Below are 21954 nucleotides of genomic sequence, written 5' to 3'. Positions count from 1 at the left end.
ACATAGGATCTATAGAAGGCTGATGCAGATCAGGGTCTTCCTACTGTCGACCAGCCTCCACCTATATTTAGCAGGCTAATACCGCAGTACTTTAAACCGACATTTTATAAATGCAGACTTCCAAAAAGAAGAACAACAGGTAAACAACAGGTAAAATACCATAAGTATGGTAGCAAATGGCTCTTTCTTTAAAATATCTCACTCACTTTTATGAGTGCGACAACATTTATTAATGTTTAAGGAGGCTCCTCACCTCCTCCTCACCTCCTCCTCACCTCCTGCCCAGCTGAACGGATTATAAGAACTGAATCACCCATCCTGCGGCGTGACCGGTGACAGTAGTGAGTGGCTGCAGCCTCACTCAGAGACTGATCTCTATTCACCTGGATTACTGCACAGACACACTCGTGCACTGTCCGCACCATCTCACACGAGCTTTGCCCTCTACTGGTCGTAGAGGGTACTGTTCCATTTACAGTCTACCTGGAATAAACCACTATAGATTAGAAAGACTGCTGTGGGAGCACCAGCCTGGGTCCCAGCTGCTGTCTTACACCAGAAATGATGACCTTTGAGGCAGCGCATGTTGAATCTGTCCAAACGTGCACCATGAAGAGGCTGTGGGTGCCCTCACACGCAGAGGCTTTTAAGTTTAATTGCATCAGAATGAAGAGATGAGGAACAGACACTGCTGCTCTGCACTTCCCAGAGTTCCCAGAATCCTTGAACACCCACCTCTGGCTAGGCTCCACCCACTCCACTCATTTAGGGCCAAAGAAGGCGGAGTCTGTGAGGTTTACTTAATTATCTGTGGTTATTTTAATGCCAGTCTCAATTCTTGACATTAGTGGCATGTTTTTGACCTAATATTTTGCAAAAAAATAAAAATAAAATAAAGGTCACGTGACATTAAACATCAGTAACACCTTTTTTTAAGGTTATTTTTTGTCAAAAATGCTGTTATATATTTCTGTTTAGAGTTTCATTAAAGGTACACATTTCGGTCTTAAATATGAATTCAAACCAATAATTTGTGAACAATATAGCTCAATATGTCTTCAATACAAGAAGTTATCATTCAGGATCATAAAGCAGCAAAAGAAATAGCCTAGAAAAATAAGTGAATCCTTTTCTTTCTTTAAAGAACATATTTTTAAAAATCCCACGTGAACATGAAATCCAAACAACAAATAAAAACGTGTGTAAATGTGCTGAAAACCTTCACGTTGTCAGGTCACTTTTACATTCTATTCTGTCAGGTTTGAAAATGACGATAATCCCTCTTCTTTATATTTAATGAGAACAACAGCGGAGCACCACAGAGCAAGGTGATCTCCCCACCCCAGAGAGCACCATGCTAATTTTTCCAGGGCATGTGCCCATTAACATAGGGGAGCGCACGGTGTTGCTTTAGGCTACATATGAGACCCTAACGACCACTCGGCTGCTACATTCAATCAAGGGGGTCCATTCTGTCTCTGATAAAAGACAGCAGGAGCCTGAGTCTCCTTGGAGCGTTGGACAGTGGATTTTATTTTTACACAACTGTGCGTTAAAAAAGGGATCTTCAACATCTCGTCCTGTTGTGAAAGCTTTTTCATCTCACCGAGCAGCTTCTTGGAGCTCTCCTTCTTCCCATCTCCTCTCGCACTTTTATTAAAAACACATTTAGCACATAAATCAAAGGAATCCGGCGCAGGCGTAAAATAATTACAATGAGCATGCAACAATTTCCAGCTGCAGCGTTGGAGCTTATTAAACGCAAACAACTTGAGACGTGTTTGCTGATATCCGGCGTCAGTGTGCAGCAAACACACAAATAATGCAAACAAAGCTAAAAACAAATGGTTTCTATAAAATGTGTCAAATATCTTCTATCCATGATTCATGTTGGGAAATAACACACAGTCACTAAAGGAAGCCTGTGTAAGCATTATTATTATTGTTGTTATTATTATTATTATTGTTGTTGTTGTTGTACTACTACTGCAGTAGCAGCAGTAGTAGTAGCAGCAGCAGCAGCAGCAGTAGTAGCAGCAGCAGTAGTAGTACAACAGTAGTATTAGCAGCAGTAGTAACAGAAGTATTAGCAGCAGCAGTAGTATTAGCAGCAGTAGTAACAGAAGTATTAGCAGCGTAGTAGTAACAGAAGTATTAGCAGCAGTAGTAGTAACAGAAGTATTAGCAGCAGTGGTACGGTAACAGTAGTGGTAACAGTATATTAGCAGCAGCAGCAGTAGATTAACAGTAGCATTGCAGCAGTAGTAGTAACAGTATTCAGTAGTATTAGCAGCAGCAGCAGCAGCTGCAGCAGTAGTAACAGTAGTATTAGCAGCAGTGGTAACAGTAGTATTAGCAGCAGCAGCAGCAGCAGCAGCAGCAGCAGCAGTAGTAACAGTAGTAGTTTCAGTATTAGCAGCAGCAAGTAGCAACAGTAGAATTAGCAGTAGCAAGCAGCAGCAGCAGTAGTCAACAGTAGTATAGCAGCAGCAGCAGCAGCAGCAGCAGCAGCAGCAGTAGTAATAACAGTAGTATTAGCAGCAGTAGTAACAGTAGCATTAGCAGCCGTGTCAGACCCAGCGTTGTCCACCTGCAGCCGTTCATACTGAGCTTTACATCGAGACACTTGGTGACGTCTTTGCCGCCACAACAACAATATTTAGAACTTTCCTGTGATTTCATGCAAATAACGACAGGATGAAGCAGATCAAAAATTAATGGGGGACTTTGGGAAGCCTGATGAATTATTGAGTGCTGGCCTGATTAATTCTTCATAGCCATTGTCAAAAATCACCGTCTTCTAGTGCAGCTAATTCTCATCAAACCTACTTTCGGAGGACGTTCCTCCAGTGTTCCTCCACGCCACCCTCCTTTCTCCTCGTCCTCATCCTCGTCCGTCGTGGGACGTCCAGCTTATTAGCGATGGACCTGCTGCCGTGATAGTTTTGAAATGTTGCCTGTTCAGTTTAAACAGGACCAACTTTTCCTTCATCCAGCCTGCAGCCATTTTCTCTTCCTTTTTGGACCCTCTGACGCTTGTGTGTTAGTTTACAGGAAAACAAGGCACACACACACACGTGTCCTGAAAACTTTCCTGATGTCTCTTCATCTTTCAGAGGTTCCGCATCCGTTCCCTTTCCTGGCGATGAAATCACCCGGGCAAGGTGCAAATTCCGACCACGCAGCTGCACATCAAGTGTTTGCTCTCCGTGCAGCCTTGCAGGATCAAAATACAGCAGCTTTTTTATTGCTGAATATCAATTTTAAAAGATGCTTCCATGAATTATAGATTACAGATATCAACATGTTAATGAATAAGCAGTTCAATGCTTATGGATTCACACCAGTAGGGGGAAGAGTGTGCCAGGAAACAGACTTGGGAAAGTTCCTCGGAAGGAAAAGGAGAAGTTCCACGTTCCTGCCCACTTGGGCTTGATATTTCCCTCTCAAGGCGACGCTGTCACAGCACAGAGGAGATGACTATCAATAGCACGATATTGGACGCTCTTCCACTGAGGGCAGCCATCCTGGACGTCAGGTGGAGGAACTGGAGCGATTCAAAACGTTGAAGTATAAAAATAAAAAGAAATCCGATTGTTAAAAGCTGCGTCACCGTGTAGATGACAAAGTGTTCGGACTCTTTCTGGCGTTTAATGATTTAGGAATGTTGGATGTAGACTAACTGGAACAAAGTGTCATGAACAGACCACGTTTTACCGCAAATCAAAATGTTCCTCCGAAATGTTAATATTGGTCTGGAAAACTCGGATGTATAGTTTAAGGAACCAGTTTTAGTTGACTTCACATGCAGTTTGGGTTATTTACACATTTAGTTCCTGGATAAAATGACCCAAAGTACAAATGACAATAACTGTCAACACAAACCCCATGTTTTCTCCCCCTCTTCTGTCCCTCTCTCTTCCCTCTCCTCACCATCTATCTGTCCCTCTCTCTGTCCCTCTCATCTCCCTCTCTCTCCCCCCTCTCATCTGTCCCTCCTCTATCCCCCCCTCTCGCCAGTCCCTCTTCCCTCTCTCAGTCCTCGCTCACCCCCTCTCTGTCCCTCTCCCTCCCCCCCCCCCCCCCTTCCTCTGTCCCGCTCTCTGTCCTCTCTCTCCCTTCCCCTCTCTCGTCCCTCTCATCTGCCTTCTCTCTGTCCCTCTCTCTCCCCTCTCTCTGTCCCTCTCTCAAGTCCCCCTCCTCTGCCCTTCTCTCTGTCCCTCTCTCTTGTCCCTCTCTCTCCCCCCTCTCTCCCCCTCTCTCTCCCCGCCCTCTCCTCCCCCTCTCTCTGTCCTTCCCTACTCGCTCCCCCTCCCCCTCTCTGTTCCTCTCCTCTTCCCCCTCCTTCTCTTGTCCCCTCTCTGTCCCTTGTCTCTCTCTTCCCCTCTCTCTTCTCCCCCTCTCTCTCTCTGTCCCTCCTCTCTCTGGTACCTCTCATCTCTCCTCCCCCTCTCTCCCCCCTCTCTCTGTCCCTCCCTCTCTCTCCCCCTCCTCGCCCCCCTCTCTCTCCTCGTCCTCTCTCTGCCCTCTCTCCCCCTCTCTCTCTCTCTCCCCCTCTCCTCTCCCCCTCTCCCCCCCCTCTCTCCCCCCCCTCTCTGGCCTCTGGCCCCCATTCACCCTCCAGGACATGGTGGTGTTGCACATCCAGTCCATTCTGACGCTGCCCCCCTTACGGGTTCAATAGCTAGCTTGTCGTACAGCCCAGTAATTAGTACTGCACGCTCATATCAATTAACAAAGAGTGTTATCACTTTATTAATCTATATTAGCGAGGTGGAAGAAGGAGGGGCGTGCAGCCATTGTTTGTCTGAGCTCCCTCAGTGGGGATGATCTGGGCTTCCTTCTGTACTGACCCAAACTTCCTCCGTGCGCGGCGTCAACTGTTCATTAAAGGCTGCAACGCCAACAGTCTGAGTCAAATACAACAAACAGGGTCGGGAGGATTGGGGAGAACAGGTGCCATGGTATGAAAACATGCTAAATGATGTGCTAGTGGGGGAATTAATTACCACCACAGCGCTAATTGGAAGCAATAATTTGTGTGATTAGCGGGCTGCTTCACATCTCGTGCCTGTACACAGAGGCAGAGCAGCACGCTGCTGTTCAGTCCCTCAGTGGAAACACACACCGCTTTGTAAAGCTATTCTTGTCAGGACATTGGATTAAATGAGAGATCTTGGAATCCTCAGATTGATGCGGGGGTACATTCAGACATGCAAGAGCGGCTCCTGAAAATTAAAAATCGAAGTTATGAAGAAATACAGAGAAAGACAAACAGACCCAACCTTTTTTTAAAAAAGAATGTGCACACAACCAAATGTTCCAGATACCTCAAGTCATTTAAAATGCATCCAATTACATGAGTTGTTTCCCATATCTGGAACAAAGAGCTGCGTGAGGAGGCATAACCAGAAGGTTTTATTTAAAACTGCTGATGTGGCAAAGGCTAATTAGCCAAGCAGCCTTTGAAGGTGACGCCCTCCCTTCCTCTATAACGTGCACCTCTTTATCTCTCGTAATATCAGACACAAAACCTCAAAGCTGAAACGATCTTTACGCGCGCAGCACTTCTAAACGTAGACTACAATCAAAACAAGGCCGTGTTTTCAATTTCCCACTCATTATTTTTCTTTCCATCAGCCACGAGCATCAAAAGGCTTCATTAGCTTTGTGCACGGAGAAATAATAATCCTAACTTTATTTTGCTGCGTCACTATGAATATGTGTCATTCAACCATCCTTCTGTCCGCCGTAGTTTTTAAACTGTCCATTTTTACTGCATTCAGCTCATAAAGCTGGAATAAATTCATATGAAATGAGCCATATTGAATCTAAATGATGCATGTGATATTTTAATATAAACCTTATCATTGGATCCAAGGGGGCTCACGGTGTGGATGTGGAGGTTTTGTCCCTTAACCCTTCACATCTGTTGATGCTCTGACCTTTGAATGGGCAGAGCGGAATCTTCTCGGCTCCATGGACTCTGCCTGCGGATCCTGTCAGGAAATTCCTGCGTGGAAAAGTGGGGCGTCACCATTTGAGAATTGATGGATTACGTTTTCCAAAAACAACTGCCTGCTAAGGAGGGAGGAAGGCAGCTGGGACGTGCGTGTGGCTGCCTGATTGAATGACGGTTGGCATCTTCTGAAACAGGTTCCTCAATGAAAGTGAGAGAAAGGAGCATCTGTTTAAAACAGGGATTATCAGGACTGTTATCTGAAACCTTGGTCATGGAGAGAGAGGGAAAGAGAGAGAGAGAGAGAGTCCACAATGCCTGAGGTATTACTAAATATAATTTCAGCTATTAGACGCTTTTATTGAAAATCTGAAGGAGGAAAATGTAAAATTACAATTTAATACCCATCATTGCAGCTTTTGAGACAGCAGGATTCATTTACATCTGTTTTTATTCTTCTCTTTTATTTCTCGCTGCGTTTCTGACACATTTTGGTGTTAAGTTGAGCTCCGGCAATTCTATTACCAGATTATCCATTGTGAGCTCTGGTATTCTGCATAATTATCACTCTGAGGAGAAACGCAGAGCAAAGAGAAATGGAAGAAAGGGATTAAGTGTATTCGCCTCCCCTCCTCGTCCTGACTCTAATCTTTACAGGGGGTCAGTGTTTTATCTCGGCGCCTAATTCTCCTGCTCTGGCTCTGCGGACTCCAGTTAAATCACCCTGGTGTTTGTGTCGAGCAGCACGCAGCAGCCATGCGATTCGCCCGATGAGACGACTGGAGCCACAGTTGTCAAAGCAATGTGTCCATTAGTGGCGTTAATCCAGTTAATCTCTGACCAGACTCCTCCTGGCTGTAACCCAAGAATTCCGAAAACCTCTTTTGGGGTGAGCAGAGACCCGTCTACCACTTCTAGAACCTGTTTTTCTCCAAATGGTTACTATTTGAGGGCACCTGCCAATGGCTGGTTCTCTAGAACGGTGGAAATATGTTTCCCTTGATGATGAAATATGTTTTTTATCTTTTCCTCTCTTTGATGTTTCAAGGTTGTGGATCTGTGCTGCGTCCATTGTTCTTTATGCTAATCGCCGTCTGCCTGCCTGTTGCAGATATTGATTCATAAATGCACATAAACATTTCCTCATGTCGTTTTTTTTAATCGTCTGTACATTTAAAAAGCTCAAACACCAAAGCCGGTCTGGTATCACAGCTGTCCACCTTCTCTTTCCTTTGAACGTTTCCCCGACATGCTCATTTACAGCTCCTTCTCGTCCCAGTCTTCGCGCTGACCTTACGCAAGGGTCACGAGGGAGGGTCCCGTCTAAAAGTTCAGCCAAATGTTAACAACAGAGGGAGGGATGTTCCGCAGGAGAAGCCCTTTTCCCTCACTCTTTCTCAAACATCTTCCACCTCCTACTTTTCTTCCTTTTTTCCCCCCTGTCATGGCCAAATGTTCCTCAGACTAACAGGCAGAAGAGTCAGTGGAGACGTTGTCTAGCAAAGCCAAACACCTGTAGTCTGTCATTCAGCTGATTGTTATCTCCACCATCCGTCTCCCCCCGTCTCTCCATCACTCATATCGGTCTGATGGAGAGAACGCGTCCATCTGTCGGTCTGTCATTAGGCCTCTGCTGAATGTTCTGCAGCCTGGAGGATCCGCTGAGGTGCCACATGTGTCAGATCTCTGCTCGTTTTGATGGAGTGAATGCGGAGGTGATTTATAAACTGGGGAAAAAATACGACTCCAAAAGTTTGGCTGCATTTGAAAGGGAGCAATTGAGAGGGTGGGGGAGTGTTTCCCTCACAGTGAGACATCTGGAACGTATTCAAACTCAAATATTCAAACTCATATTCAGGAAAATATGATTGTTCAGGGAAATTTGTGTCAGTTTCAAGGTAATCCATAGTTTTTCCTCCCACTAGCAGATATATGGATGGATGGATGGATGGATGGATGGATGGATGGATGGATGATGGATGGATGATGGATGGATGATGGATGGATGATGGATGGGTGTGTGTGTGGGTGGTGGATGGGTGGTGTGGATGGGTGTGTGTGTGGGTGGGTGGATGGATGGATGGATGGATGGATGGATGATGGATGGATGGATGGATGGATGGGTGTGTGTGGTGGGGGGGGGATGGATGGATGGATGGATGGATGATGGATGGATGAGGATGGATGATGGATGATGGATGGATGGATGGATGGATGGATGATGGATGGATGGATGTGTGTGTGTGGGTGGGTGGGTGGTTGGATGGATGGGTGGGTGGTTGGATAATGGATGGATGGATGATGGATGATGGATGGATGGATGGGTGTGTGTGGGTGGGTGGATGGATGGATGGATGGATGATGATGGATGGATGATGGATGGATGAGGATGGATGATGAGGCTGGATGGATGGATGGATGATGGATGGAGGGGTGTGTGTGTGTGGGTGGGTGGGTGGTGGATGGATGGGTGGGTGGTGGATAATGGATGGGGGATGATGGATGGTGGATGGATGGATGGGTGTGTGTGGTGGGTGGGTGGGTGGGTGGTGGATGGATGGATGGATGATGGATGGATGGATGGTGGATGATGGATGGACGGATGATGGATGGATGGTGGATGGGTGGGTGTGTGGGTGGGTGGTGGATGGATGGATGGATGATGGATGGATGGATGGATGGGTGGGTGGATGATGGATGGACGGATAGATGGAGGGATGGATGGATGCTTCTTTTTCAAACTAAGGGGGGCTAAATTATTTCCATTACTCAACTTGAGTCCAGCATCCTCAAACTTTAATAATTGATAACAGGCAGTTTTTAAACGAGATTAGGTGGCTCACACTGATTTGATATGTAGTTACATAAATTCTGCATCTTGAAACTCACCAAAGTAATAAACATTCACTCAGCCAATAAAAACAGACTTTGCTTCAACAGAATCATTGTAAAAACCAATTTAAAATCTACAAAAATCATGCCAGCCTATATTTCAGAAATCATTTAAAGTAATCACGTGTGGTCCTGAAACGTGAAGGAATCCCGATCATTTAAATCCCTCTGTTACAGCCAGAATACTCTCATCTCAGAAGGCTTTTGGTTCCGTACCTCCACCAATCAGGAAGCCCCTAGAGCTTGAGCACCTGGGCGACCGCTGAGCTGCAGCTACGAACCTTTTGGGATCACGAATGTCTGACGTTACTCAGATCTCGTTACGATACCCAAAATCAAGACAAAGTCAGAAATCAACCAAGGGGTTCAGGACTCGTGGAAGGTTCGGCTCTTTGCCCTTCTTGGGCGTCGATAATGAAGAGTTAAAAGAGTAATTATCCTGCTTTGAACATGAAGAGACGAGGCTTTTCAAAGAGCTCCACCTTTCTTTCATCTGTCTAAAGAACAATAGCTTGTAAATATACATTCAGTCCAATTCCAGTCTCATGTATTTTAATTCTTTTTGTGAGTAGAGGGTCATAGAGCCCAGAACTCCAACATTCTTCTTGTCTATAATTTCTTTCTTTAGTTTTCTGTGGTCCTTGTTGAGATGACCTGGTTTTATAAGCTTTTCTTTAACCATTTAAAGTTCTTTACACTCCACCTCCACACTGATGGTAGATTAACCAATATTTAGGAATAACCATTCGTGCACATTCATGCCCCGAAGACGCAACTAGGGGATTGATTTTGGGGTTTGGTGCCTTGCTCAAGGACACTTTTGCTTCTTGCATTCGGGGACGAAGATCAGACAACCACTGTAACACTGTATTGAACACAACAGAATGTTTCTGTAGGTTTTTCTATTTCCTCAAGTCAAATGTGGTCTGATGTGTAATGCTGGAGCAGAAAGGTCCACACGCGTTCCTAAGTACCGTAGGAGGTCTCCTACAGTCCAGAAGGGGGTCTTGTTATGCTCGCTTTAAAACCAGATTGGGTCATTCCAGGTCTTGGCTTTGGTATTTGATAGAAATTTCCCCAACATGAAGCCCAAATAACGAGTTTTGCTTACGATTTTGATACAGGAAATGAATTTTTTTTAATCTAATTCGAAGTCAAGAAATGGCCAGACGCATTTCTCTATGTGTTTATGTTCCCGGTGGGTTCCAGGGCACCTGTAGCCCGGGGCAACCTCTTCCTTCTCGGCGGTCCAAACAGCGAAAGCTTGATTCAGTGCTGCAAAGCTTCACTCTGCCTTTGACGTGCTGGAGATCCAAACAAACGGCTGAAAACAAGAGGCGGTGTTGGCGTTTGACAGTGAGCATAATGGTGCTGCTCGGGGATTTGGTGTCAGTGTCAGGCTGGAACAATCTTAAGGACATGTGTTGGGGGGGTGGTGTTGAATGTTGTTTGACATCAGTCGTTGCTGTTTTGGGGTGTGAGAGTGGGAGGCTGAAGTCATAGATATTAGACAGGCAAGTGTTGTGTCTCTGAGGGGGATTGGGACGTGATGGCTGGAGAGAGCCTTCTAGAGGTTCCTTTGTGCTCAGATAAGTCGGGGATTTAAAGCATGTTTAACTATGGCAACGCTGAATAATTATGCCATAGTCAAGACAAAGGAACATCTGACAACAAACCTTTATCGTCGTCCTCTACGTGATAAAAAGCGGAATGTAAAATAAGATCATTGGAACCAAATGTAGCATTGTGAGAGACATGTTTACAGATGTACAATGACAACCAAAGAAAAAGGATTTTTTTTAAGGTTCTGTGGCTAATTAAACTCAATCAACCCCTACATTTGTAAAGAATGCCCCATAATGTTGCTGTCATAGCTTGATAAGTCCTGCAGTTGTCCTGCTTCCTCCGAGCCTGACAGTTAAAAGCCAAACATATATTTTTACTCGCTTAAGCCTTCACACTGTTTATGCTCCCTTTATACAGGCTTTCACATTCAAATTTGTAGCTCTGAAGCTGAAACTTGTCCCACGTTGCACGAGAGACAATTCCATGAGAATTTTCCTCTCCATTTTTACCTTCTGCTGCCCAGATTTACTGATTTCTCATTTTTCATGTTATCCGGACTACAAAACCGGGACTAAATCTGTGGTTTCGTGTGCGTCCTGCACCGTGTTAGCCTGCCCATCCCGTCCTCCTCTTTGGGTCTGACAAATGTGTTTGTTTTATTGTCCAGGCTGGCTCTTTCGTTTCTGACAAATTAATTTAACTTTCAGCACAAAACGTAAGGGTTAATTTAAGCACTCGACTGTAATTTGACTCCCTTTAGTGCAATGGTTAAACACAGGAACTGAGCGCTGTACACACAAACATCATCTTTGGGATTTCCTACGCGAAAAATGCACACTGTGCGTTTTAAACTTGGGTTAAACTTTCTAATTTCCCCGCTGACCAACGTGATAAAGAGGGATGATTTCAAATAAAGCACGGACTTATTAAGACATATCTCAGTTTACTTATTAAGAGAGAGAAACCCAGGATACATCTATTGAATACAGTAATTTTAAAGTTTGAATCTTTTAGCTGCCTATGATGAATAAAGTAGAAACATTTAAAGCAACTTATAATAGACTTTATTGCATGTAAGATTGATGAAGCACAACTACGGAGAATTCTGTGTTTTCTGTCCTTGAAAATAGGTATTTTAAAAATAAAAATGAACATGAAACCATCATGTTGATGGAAGGTTTTAGACTCTGTCTGAACATTTAAATGATATATATGGACGTCTGGCCTTCCTGTGGCTCTCCAGCCTCCTTCTGCTCACCCTCACCACCATCTTTGGTTATTGACAGTCAGTGTCTGCTAACACTGGTCAAAATGTGCAATGAATAATGATCTACTATAAAACAAAGTCTCAGGCTCTGGACTAAAGTGTTTCCTGAAGGATTCTAAACGTGTAAGCAATTTGTTTCTTAACACATAGGTCATATTGTTTAAAACACCCCATAAATCTGCCGAGAGTGACACGAAATATGGCTTTAATACAGCATCCACACACCAGGGGACAGGGGAATATCTGTTGGCCCCCTCCCTCACACACACACACACACACACACACACACACACACACACACACCACTCATAATGACAAAAACTGGAATTGCTGTGTAAAAAATAAACTCTAACTTGAACAAAACAGGGAATAATGAATTAACCAAACAGCTTGTTTAGTCATTGGTGGGTTGTTGGAGTGTGTATTGAACCACACACAGCCTCAATAGCCTGGCACCCCCTCCTGCCCACACCATAAATGTTGCTATGCAGCATCAGCATAGGCGCCTTGGCCCCATTGGCGTACATGACGTCCCTCCACAGGTTCTGGTGGACGTGCTGCCATCTTTTTGAGGGTCGTCTAATTGAAGTTATCCTGTGGACCGGGTCCGGTTTCAGGTTTGCCAGAATTGGCAATTTTTATGCGTTTGTCATTTTTCTTTGAACTGCGGCACCTCTGAATTGGAAATAAACCGGCTATCCGAAGATATAAGGTTCAATGTCAAGGAGCTGCTGCCATTGTTACAGCGAAGAAAAAGATTGGGGCAGAAGGGTCAACACAGCCGATGGGTCTCCCTGGTGATGGAAAAAAACAAATGCAGCACCAAAAACTAAGGGAATTTGTTTTAAGTTTATTTATTTTTGAGCACTTTCTTCTGACGCAGCCACCCAGCGGGGTTTTATCTGTGATTGTGCCTTTCTCTGAGTGCTGGTTTGGATTTCAGATGCGTCTTCTTAAGCTCATTTTATGCCTTTTGGAATTACCCCAAAGGGACACATAAAGTGATGTGAATCCTTCACTCAAGTCTAGTCCAGCGTTGATGTAAAAATCTAGATGGAATTCATCTCTAATGGATGAGAACTTCTGATTTAAATCAAGTGATTTAAATGATTCTGATTGAAAGAAAATCATGTGTGATTTAAAAAAAAGATTAGGCCAAAGGAGGCAGAAATGTGAGAAATAATATGGAACCCGTGTGGCTCCACAGTCTCAGCACCTCCACCCACAAATGCTCTCATCCTCTTGTGTTTCAGGGAAACTTTAGGCGCTTCGAGCTTTTTAAATCGTTTCATAAAAGCCCATGTCCCCAAATATGTGTTGGAGGAGGAGAAGGAGTGAGGAAGTACAAAATGTGATTGAGGGTGGGTAGGTAGCTTGTGGTAGTGGTATGGCGGCTGGAGGGGGAGGGGGGGTTAAATGCTTGGAGGAGGGCAAAGTAAACAGGCAGTAATTAAGAGCAGAATATCTGCTATGATTGCAGTTTCCATGGTGCTAAATCTGCTTCAGAGGACCCGACCATTTCCCCACCCTCTCTTCTCCGTACCCACGGCAAATTTTCACACACGTCAGCCAGTCTCCTCTGCAACTGAGAGCCAGTATGTGTGTGTGTGTGTGTGTGTGTGTGTGTGTGTGTGTGTGTGTGTGTGTGTGCTACACGAGCCCTCGGCATCTTTAAGACCAATTAAGAAACAGAGTAGAGAAACCAACTAAAGCCAAACTTGCCAGCAACAACCAGGGGGGGCAACTTAAAAAAGAGGAAGGAGCAACCTGAGTATAATATCTGGATTACAATAGTTGTCGTGCTTTTTTATGATGGAATACTTGGAATGAAATGATTTAGGACAAAAATAGTGCAACTATTTTTTCCACTCTAAACTACACTAATTCAATTATCTACTCATTTCAGTAATTTGACAATATGACAATAACAACATACATCCTATTATAAATGACTCTTTAAACACAGAGATTCCAATTTTAATTGTAAAATGATACGCAGGTCATCCACAAAGACGTCCGAATACATAAACACAACATCAGCAGTATTTAAGCTTAGTTTGTATAAGACAGAAGGATGTCCAACACAACAGCCACGACCAGGGCTGTAGTTAAATTATTACAGGGTCTTGAGCCCCACTCATTTATGTCAGCCAGCCCATAATTCAGCCCGTAATATATTCGTTGTTTCTCATGAATGAAAGACAGAAAGTGAGGGATGAGATTGACAGCCCAATAAGTAATGATAAAACCTTCAGTCCTTCTATTTTATACATATATGTAATGGTGGTATTTACGTTCCAGATGAATAAATTGTGATATGAGGCCTTCAGACATGTTGTTGATGTTGCCTCCATCTATTTTACTCCGAAAGGCAGAAATATTTGTATTTTTATATTCTGCACCTTGCAAAACAGATTTTTCTGAATTTTGGTATTCTGTTCCAGGTTATCTCTCTGGAAATGTTTGTAATATCCTGCATGTGTCTGAGGTGGTTACTGCCCCCACTCTGTAGGCTTGTGCACGTGCGTGTGCACGTGTGTCTTGACGTGACTTGCTCTTGCCTGCTGTGAGAACAGACGCTGAAGGCGAGCCCCCAGGCTGCCCTCCGGGCGTCGTACTCTGGAGGCACACAACTGCCACGAAGCTGTACATGTGCACACACAGTAATACAAACAGGTACACATGTCTGCACACACACACACACACCTTGTTAATGCGTGTATTTACATAAGACCTTCTGATCGCCCATTGTGCAGCCAGATTCACTTCAGAATTCAAGCATTTTTTCCTCTATGAGAAAGTTGCACTTAACCAACTGCAGGATAGACTTGGCTGCGATGTAGCGAGGTAGCTGTTAGCTGCACCTAAACTCTTATTACCTGACATTGTAGGTTCAATCTCATTACCCGATTGAGTCGCCTACGTGGGTCTCTACTTTGCCTGTCAGTCCATTTACAGCAAACCGCACATTATCACAGCGAGACAGGTTTTAGTGTGGAGTTGTGTTTTCCCTTCTACAGCCTGAGGTGTCATTATGGCTGTCAGAGACAGTCCGAGGTGTGACACACATGTAGCCAGCGCTCAGGCATTTCCGAGAGCACCGGGCTGACGTGGGGAAAGCACGGAATTTCAAGATCACAAATTATTTTCTGCGCTATAGATTAAAAATGAAGATGGAATAAATGAATGAAAACGTGTTTTCCAACTGATCTGAACTGAAAATCGCTCTTTATCTCTTTACCCAAAACCAGAAAACATTCTTGAGCAGCTATATGTGAGGACAAAGAAGTAATATAACACAAACAGGAGGTGAGAAACAGGTCTGGAAGGAGGAGATGAGGGCGGAGACACGAGGTGGCAGAAGGAATGACAGCGGCGTGCGGCAGAGGTATGTGTCACATCCTCTCAAGCGACAGTATGGGTGAAATATACAGTATTGCCTCTGCCGTGTTAGGAAACCACGTCTACACACACGCGCGCGCACACACACATGCGAGAGCAGGCCCAGCCAAGCTTATCTGAGTCCTCACAACTGCACAGCCTCCATGTAGAGAAGCTGTAGCTGTCGGCAGAGACCCGGATCATTTTGGACAGTATCATTAAATGCCATGTCATTACCCGTTATGGAGTGGTGCTCTCACTCCTTGTGTCTCCCCTGGGATGCTGAAGCCCATCTGAGAGTATGGAGGAGTGTGTGTTTGCACGGGTGTCAGCTTTGCCCTATATGTTTGTGTCTAGGGGAAAAGTGGCTTGATGAAGGCAGGCAGAGACCGAGCAGAAGGCTACGGCGTTGGTTAGGAAATGGGATGGACGGGCTTGAGAGATGGAACTGGCATTAAATTTCCGATGTGGTGCGAGGATTGACTTTGACGGAAGCGCAAGGGGGCTATTAGCTTATCTTTAATGCTGTGTTTGTCACAGTGCTGAGGGCAGTTCTGCCAGACAGGCCGGAGACGAGGGAGGGAGCGCCGGTGTGCCGAGCATGTGTTGAGCGATATGGATAGGTGAATGCTCCCGGTGGGACTCGCTGCCTGAGCCGCTGAGCTGTGTTGGGGAATAAGAGGAGGAGAGAGGCTAAATTGAAGGTTTATTTATCCAATTCACTGTCAAGGTCAGCTTGTCGGCGAGCTGGCCCGCGCGTTCGCAAAATGCCAAAATCTTGATGCGTTGTTTTAAAACCGGAGGAAGGGGGGATCAATGACCTTTGGTTGCATCGCGCTTCAAGCTGCCGGTGCCTCTTAAGGCTGTCCTTACTGGCCATTATAGTTGCCTTTTAAAACCGAGGCGAGACAGAGAGGAGCTGTCGACGGAGTCCGCTATTGACACAAACGTAGACACACAAACACGCGGACAAGCACGAGAGATTCCGACACACGTTGGACGGACTACAAGCGTAGCAATCCCATCAGGTTGATACTCATCTTACAAATTGAAACACACCCAATAAAAGAATAGAAAGCACTTTAATAGTGTTTACTCACTTCCCTGAAAACCGCTCGTGTTCCTTTTCAATTGCTGCACTCAATAGTTTTTAATGATATACTGATATGGTCTCCACCTATGGAGCTTTTAACTAATTCTACATGATTGGATGCTCTAGAGGACCCAAGTGCAGCTTATAAGTGATAATCACTTTATTCTTTTATGTCTCAATGAGTAAGACCAGGAAGTGGGAGAGTCGGGCCGATGGGCCATCCACGTTCAGCATGGCTGACTCCTGGAAATGCCAGTCGGAAAGGAAAAAAGGGATTTTTATGTAGACCATTAATCAGTTCAGCCTCAACATAAATGACTGCGTCTGCTGCAGCAGCGTGAGAGCACTGCGCTTTAGAGGGACCCCTCGTCAGAGTTTTTAGAAGGCCTCTGTCAACGTGAAAAGAACATGACCTTTAAGATCGTATCAGCATGTTTGCTGGTGCATACACAGCCCAGGAAAGGGTTCAGTGGCCCATCAGAAACTGGGGAAAGAATAAATAAATAAATAAATAAATACATTCAAGACCAAAGACAAGAAAAGAAAATTGTAATTTAGATGCAGGATTTTATGAAATTGCTCGAAAACGAGCAGCTGTAAGCTGACCGAGGTTAAAAAATAAATAAAAAAATCTCTATACATCTCTAATTATGATGCAGTCAGAAGCAAAGATCATTCCTAACCTAATTGCTAAACATAATTTGAGTTTTAACTTCTGAGGAGCGATTGTGAATGGTAGAAATGGTGACAGCAGGTGAGTTGGAGGCTAAAGGATGACAGATAACTCCACATTGGGTCTGTGCTTGGTGGCTCTGCTCCTGCTTTTGGTGTCATATTCTGGAATGCTCCATCTTCTGTGCTTATGGGTGTCTGTTATTGCTGTTATGAAGAGCTGATATTGATGCGATGGTAGTCATCAGTCACCTCCTACGCCCTGTCTTTGAGTCTAGACTGTCTGCCGGCCGTCTGCTCTGTCACACACACACTTGTCGAATAGGTTGAACAAACCTTAAATGAAATAACCAATCCATATATTATATGCAGAATAATTCATAAACTATATAAAACGATTTACTTCTGGTTTCTTGCTCACTGTTTCCAGTCGTTGGTCAGTTACACACACGTGCTATAAAATCTTTTTAACCCTCACTGAGTAGGGAGACGGCATGTAAATGGATTTTATTAGTGCTTTTCTAGTCACCTTTGACCCCTCATTGGGCTTCACATTACCCGTCTACAGTCACACATTCATGCACTGGTGGCTGAGCGGGACCCACAGGAGCATTAACCGATCACAGACATTCAAACAACAAAGCTGCAGCTCTGAGGAAACGTTCAGGTTTTGCTCAAAAACGCTTGGGCAGTGGGGGCCGGGAGTGAACCAGCATCCTTGGTCCCACTGCAGTCTCCACCTGGGCACGTGATGTCACACGTGACATAAGTCAAAGTCACTTTTTTAATGGTTTTTAGGTGTGATCCAAAGATCTGATGCATTGATGTGTGTTCAAATGGCCATTGTGAGCATTCAAGTGCATTTTCACAGGGATCAGCTGAAGTTCGATGTGCATCCAAATGCAATTTTATTCTCCCATGTGCTCTGTTGGGATTTTATTGTTGACCTCTGTGACCCAAGCAGGTGCCTGCAGGTTAAAAGTCTCAGATCAGTTGCTTGAAGTTCCACTGAAGTCACGAGCTATCCAAAGAAACCCAACAGAAAAGTGAAAGAATGAAGCAAAAGGAATTGTGACTTTTCTTTCCCCTCACCTTGCTCAGCAACACTTTTCCTCCCCACTCATGATGCATGTCATGCTAAGGGAAGCCTCCTATAAATCTTTAATGACACTGGATACAACGGGTGCCTTGAAAAAGTGCTGCTCTCTTAATTTCCCCCCTTTTTTCTTCGTTAACACTCTGTGAACAAACATCTCGCAGCGTTTCCTGGAGGGAGCCGGGGAAACCGTGAGGCTCTCAGATGGTTCTAATGTACCGATGCTATTGGAGCACATGCTACCTCTTTTATTCCCTTCTCTGTCCATGTATTTCCTCTTTCTTCATCACCCTGACAGCCAGGCTATGTTGCTACATTTATGCCTACTTGTCATAAAGAATGTATAATTTGTGAGGCTTCAATCCAAATATAGAATGTGTAAATAGGTTTGTGCGTCTTCTATTGCTGTTAGTGTGAAAAAAACAAACAGATAAAAATAGGGAAGCAGGAAATTTAGAACTCAGTGATTCAAAAGCACAGAGTAAGACTAATATGGATATTAAAAGGGGAAAAAGAGAAATAGTTGCTTAAAGACTCAGATTATTTGTCATTTCCCAGGTCCTAAAATTGTGTAGAGGTAGACAATCATGTACCATGTAACTAAAATAAATAAGAGATAGAGATAATCATGTATAACTATCTCCTGTGTGTGTGTGTGTGTGTGTGTGTGTGTTCATCGATGGGTTGATGGAGAATCAAGAAGGACAACTTTACTAAGGTAAAGGCTGGAGTTTATAGGAGAGTTGAGCCTGATCTTTGTCTTGTGCGTGCCTGCGTGTGTGTGTGTGTGTGTGTGTGCAAGTGTGTGTGTGCATGAGCGTGTTTGTAAGGCGTCCACATCTGCACAAATCTTGGGTCTGGCCATAGAGAATGAATGGGTTTAGTGTTGCAGCCCGACAGAAAAATCAATGTTTCATATGAGGAGGCTGCGGGGGTTAGGCCTCCGTGTTCATGTCAACAAGGCTATTGGTTTTCTTAATACTCCAAAGTTGGCGTTTCCCCGCTTTGGGAGGGTGAGTGAGGTGACTTGTGTGGTCAGAGCTTAACAAAGGGATCCTGCCTTCTAGCCTTTGCTGTACTTGACTGAGGGAATCCAAACCAGGATTAATTACCAACTGGACTGGCTGGATATTAGTTGCTTTTTCCCTCTTCCATTGTCACATGGCACCGCCGGACCGGGGGGGTGGGGGATGGGATGCAGCTCCTGCACAGCAGCTCAGAGTGCTAATGCCGTTAGATGGAGTAACACGGTTAGATGTAGCAGTGCTGGGATCATACTGGGCCAGTGGTGTTTCTGCCCAGTTTGGTTTCCCCAGAATAATTGATTAGCTTGTTGCCTCCAACACAACATCAAAATTCCATCAATTATCTAAACATCACTTCACACCAAATGTATTGCTGAATTTTTATTGTTGTTTAGACTTTTTCAGGCACCTCCTCAGACACTGTGGATATACCTAATGTCATAAGAATAAAACGGGAACATCGGCCCCAGCTGTCCTGCTGAAAGTGACGTCAAACCTTGATATTTTATCAGAATCATGTGGGTTTTAAAGATCTTTAACTCAATTGATGGAGCTGCAAGGCTTGACAGACATCGCAATTCTACAGTAAGATTTATATTCTGGATTTGTCAGGATCAAGTATAGTTATACAACTCTGTGTGGCCTCAACCTGTCTGCTTAATAATTATGGATTTCAAGACTAATTAATCCTGTTGGCTATATGCAAATAAACCACATTTGAGGGTAAACGTGGCCAAATCAATGAGCTCAAAACAAACTTACTGGAGCGAGTCCTTCGGAAATGATAAACAATGCAGAAATAACTTATTTGAAGCTTTGATTGGCTCATTTAACTCTGTGCCATCCTTTAAACACTTCTCTTACAAACACCATCCAACAGAACCGGTGGTGGTACACCGAGACCAGCCTTTAGAAGCAGCTTGGAACAGACGGTGAACCTAGAGGGAGAGGGGTCTGGGGGGTTGAAGGGGAAACCCGACCCAGCCGGTAAGCATTGCTCACCCAGAGCAATCGGATGAAAACACAGTGCAGATGTAATTCGTTTTCAATGGCTGTTTCAAAAGAATAATTGTGGTGACACTGGCTGGTCGATAATATGGATTTTTGTTTTTCGAGTGCGGTGTGTGTGTGGCGCTAAGAGAGGGAAGGACACAGACTGCAGCAGACCCAAATACAATAAAAATGGATTGTGTGTTTGTTTCTGTGTGTATGTGTGTGTCTGTACGAGCTACCTACATGCGTGTTGTGGGCTCCGCAGGTCTGGTAACCATCACTAGGCCCTGGACATCCTGGGGAAGATTACCTTGGAAATGTGCCCTATGGGCTCACGAGGCTGCTAATGTCTCTTGGCTTCACTGTGCTTCTCCTCCTTTCATGAAAGAACGGCTGCCTCCAAAAAAAACCCTCGCATTAGACGAGAGGCCTGAGAGATCGGAGGGGCCCTGGGTAGAAACTTAAGCACGGAGGACGAGGAAGCTGCGTGTGGCGGGAAGGAGAGACGCTGGTAAAATGGCAAACCGACCTTTTCACCAGCTCCCACCACCAGCATCTACGTGGCAGCGAAACGGCGCCGGGAAAAATGAAATTGAATAAAATGCCATGGGTCTGGCTGCAGGGGGACTTACAGTAAAAGGACATTATTCCTCTAAAGTCCGAGCCTCTGCTCACACTCTCCATCCCCAGCCCACTCTGCTTTATTAGACTATTCTCTGGCTGCGGGTGGTCACTGGAGACCAGACTGGGGCTGATTTATTCTTCCTCTCTCCTGTCTCCTGCCTGACTGCCTCGGCAATGGAGAAATTTCTTTCCTTCTTCCGTCTCTGTCTGCACAGGAGGAGTGTCTCTACAAAAGGTGGACCGATGGAAATATGGGGGCTAACATTCTCCTAACTATACCGCGCAGTCTATATATACCCCCCCACCCCACCCCTGCCCCTAGAGGTTGCCTCTCAACTACTCTATCGTTGGTGCGTGTAAGCACATGTAAAACTCATGTGTATCAGCATTCCCTGTTTCCTGTTATTCCCTATTTCCTATTTGACAGACCACCTTATCTGGGATATTGACTGGTGCCTGAATAACTGTGATTTTTTAATTAATGTTGTTCAACTGATTAATTAAACCAGATGTTGCCCGATTTAGAAACGTTCACATCTGCAGACAATTCAAAGGCCGTCCTTCACGGACACCGCTGCTCCTGTTAAAATGCATCTCCCTGTATGATAATCATCTCCCATAGTCTTCCTCCCAGATTCCCATTTTTCCTCCACCTCTCCACATAAATGCAGGATGGGTGGCGTATCAATCAGCCCGACATACATCCATACAACCAGAGTGTGAGTGCAGCCACCAGCTGCTTTCCTTTTCACCGCCAACATCCTATTACCTCTGGATCGTCGGCCCCTGAAAGAGGAACAACAATTGCCCCCCAAACATCCTGACAGGTCCCGTTGACTCTTGTGGAAAATCAAGCCTGTTATGGCATCTATAAAGACCCTTCATTTAGTGGAACAGCTACCAGGGTAAAGACCAGAAGAGTAATGTAGAGTTTACTGTAAATACACGCTAGGATCTATGAAGTGGGCTGACTTGGACTGAGCAGCTGTGTAGTGGGTTGTTTTCTTATTGCTGAGAGAATCACACATTTGCTTTAAAAACAACTTCAATTAACTTTAAGCAGCTAAAATGAGAGCAATTAGGAGAAAATGCTCTTATTCAGGGATTAGAATTTCAGTCTTAAATAAAGCTTTTGCTTTTAGCGTTTCTACAATGAGTTCCACGTAAACACGTATAAACGCATGTAAAGATTAAAGTTAGTAGATGGAAGCGTCTCCCATTGGTGACGATTATCTCCACAACTGGACATTAGCATCAATACATTATGGATATAACCCATCACATATTGGGTGCAGTGGCTTGTATTCAAAGTTTGTTACCAGCTAGTTTTTGGTATTATGGCAAAGAATAGCTAAAACTATACACAGCACAAATATATCTACAGGG

General features: G+C 44.6%; 1 long non-coding RNA gene across 1 annotated transcript; it reads right to left on the bottom strand.

The window, feature by feature from the left end:
- Window positions 1-1166: 1166 nt before the first annotated feature.
- On the bottom strand, window positions 1167-20338 carry LOC130521778 (uncharacterized). The gene is made up of 4 exons (XR_008949446.1): window positions 20188-20338; window positions 5864-6013; window positions 2830-3527; window positions 1167-1650 (listed from the first exon to the last, which is right to left on the bottom strand). It is a non-coding gene; the product is annotated as an uncharacterized LOC130521778 (long non-coding RNA).
- Window positions 20339-21954: the final 1616 nt, after the last annotated feature.

Source organism: Takifugu flavidus, chromosome 2 (genome assembly GCF_003711565.1).
Source record: "Takifugu flavidus isolate HTHZ2018 chromosome 2, ASM371156v2, whole genome shotgun sequence".
Lineage (NCBI taxonomy): Eukaryota > Metazoa > Chordata > Actinopteri > Tetraodontiformes > Tetraodontidae > Takifugu > Takifugu flavidus.
The sequence above is the reverse complement of the archived record's forward strand: the minus strand, read 5'-3'. Positions and strand labels throughout refer to the sequence as shown.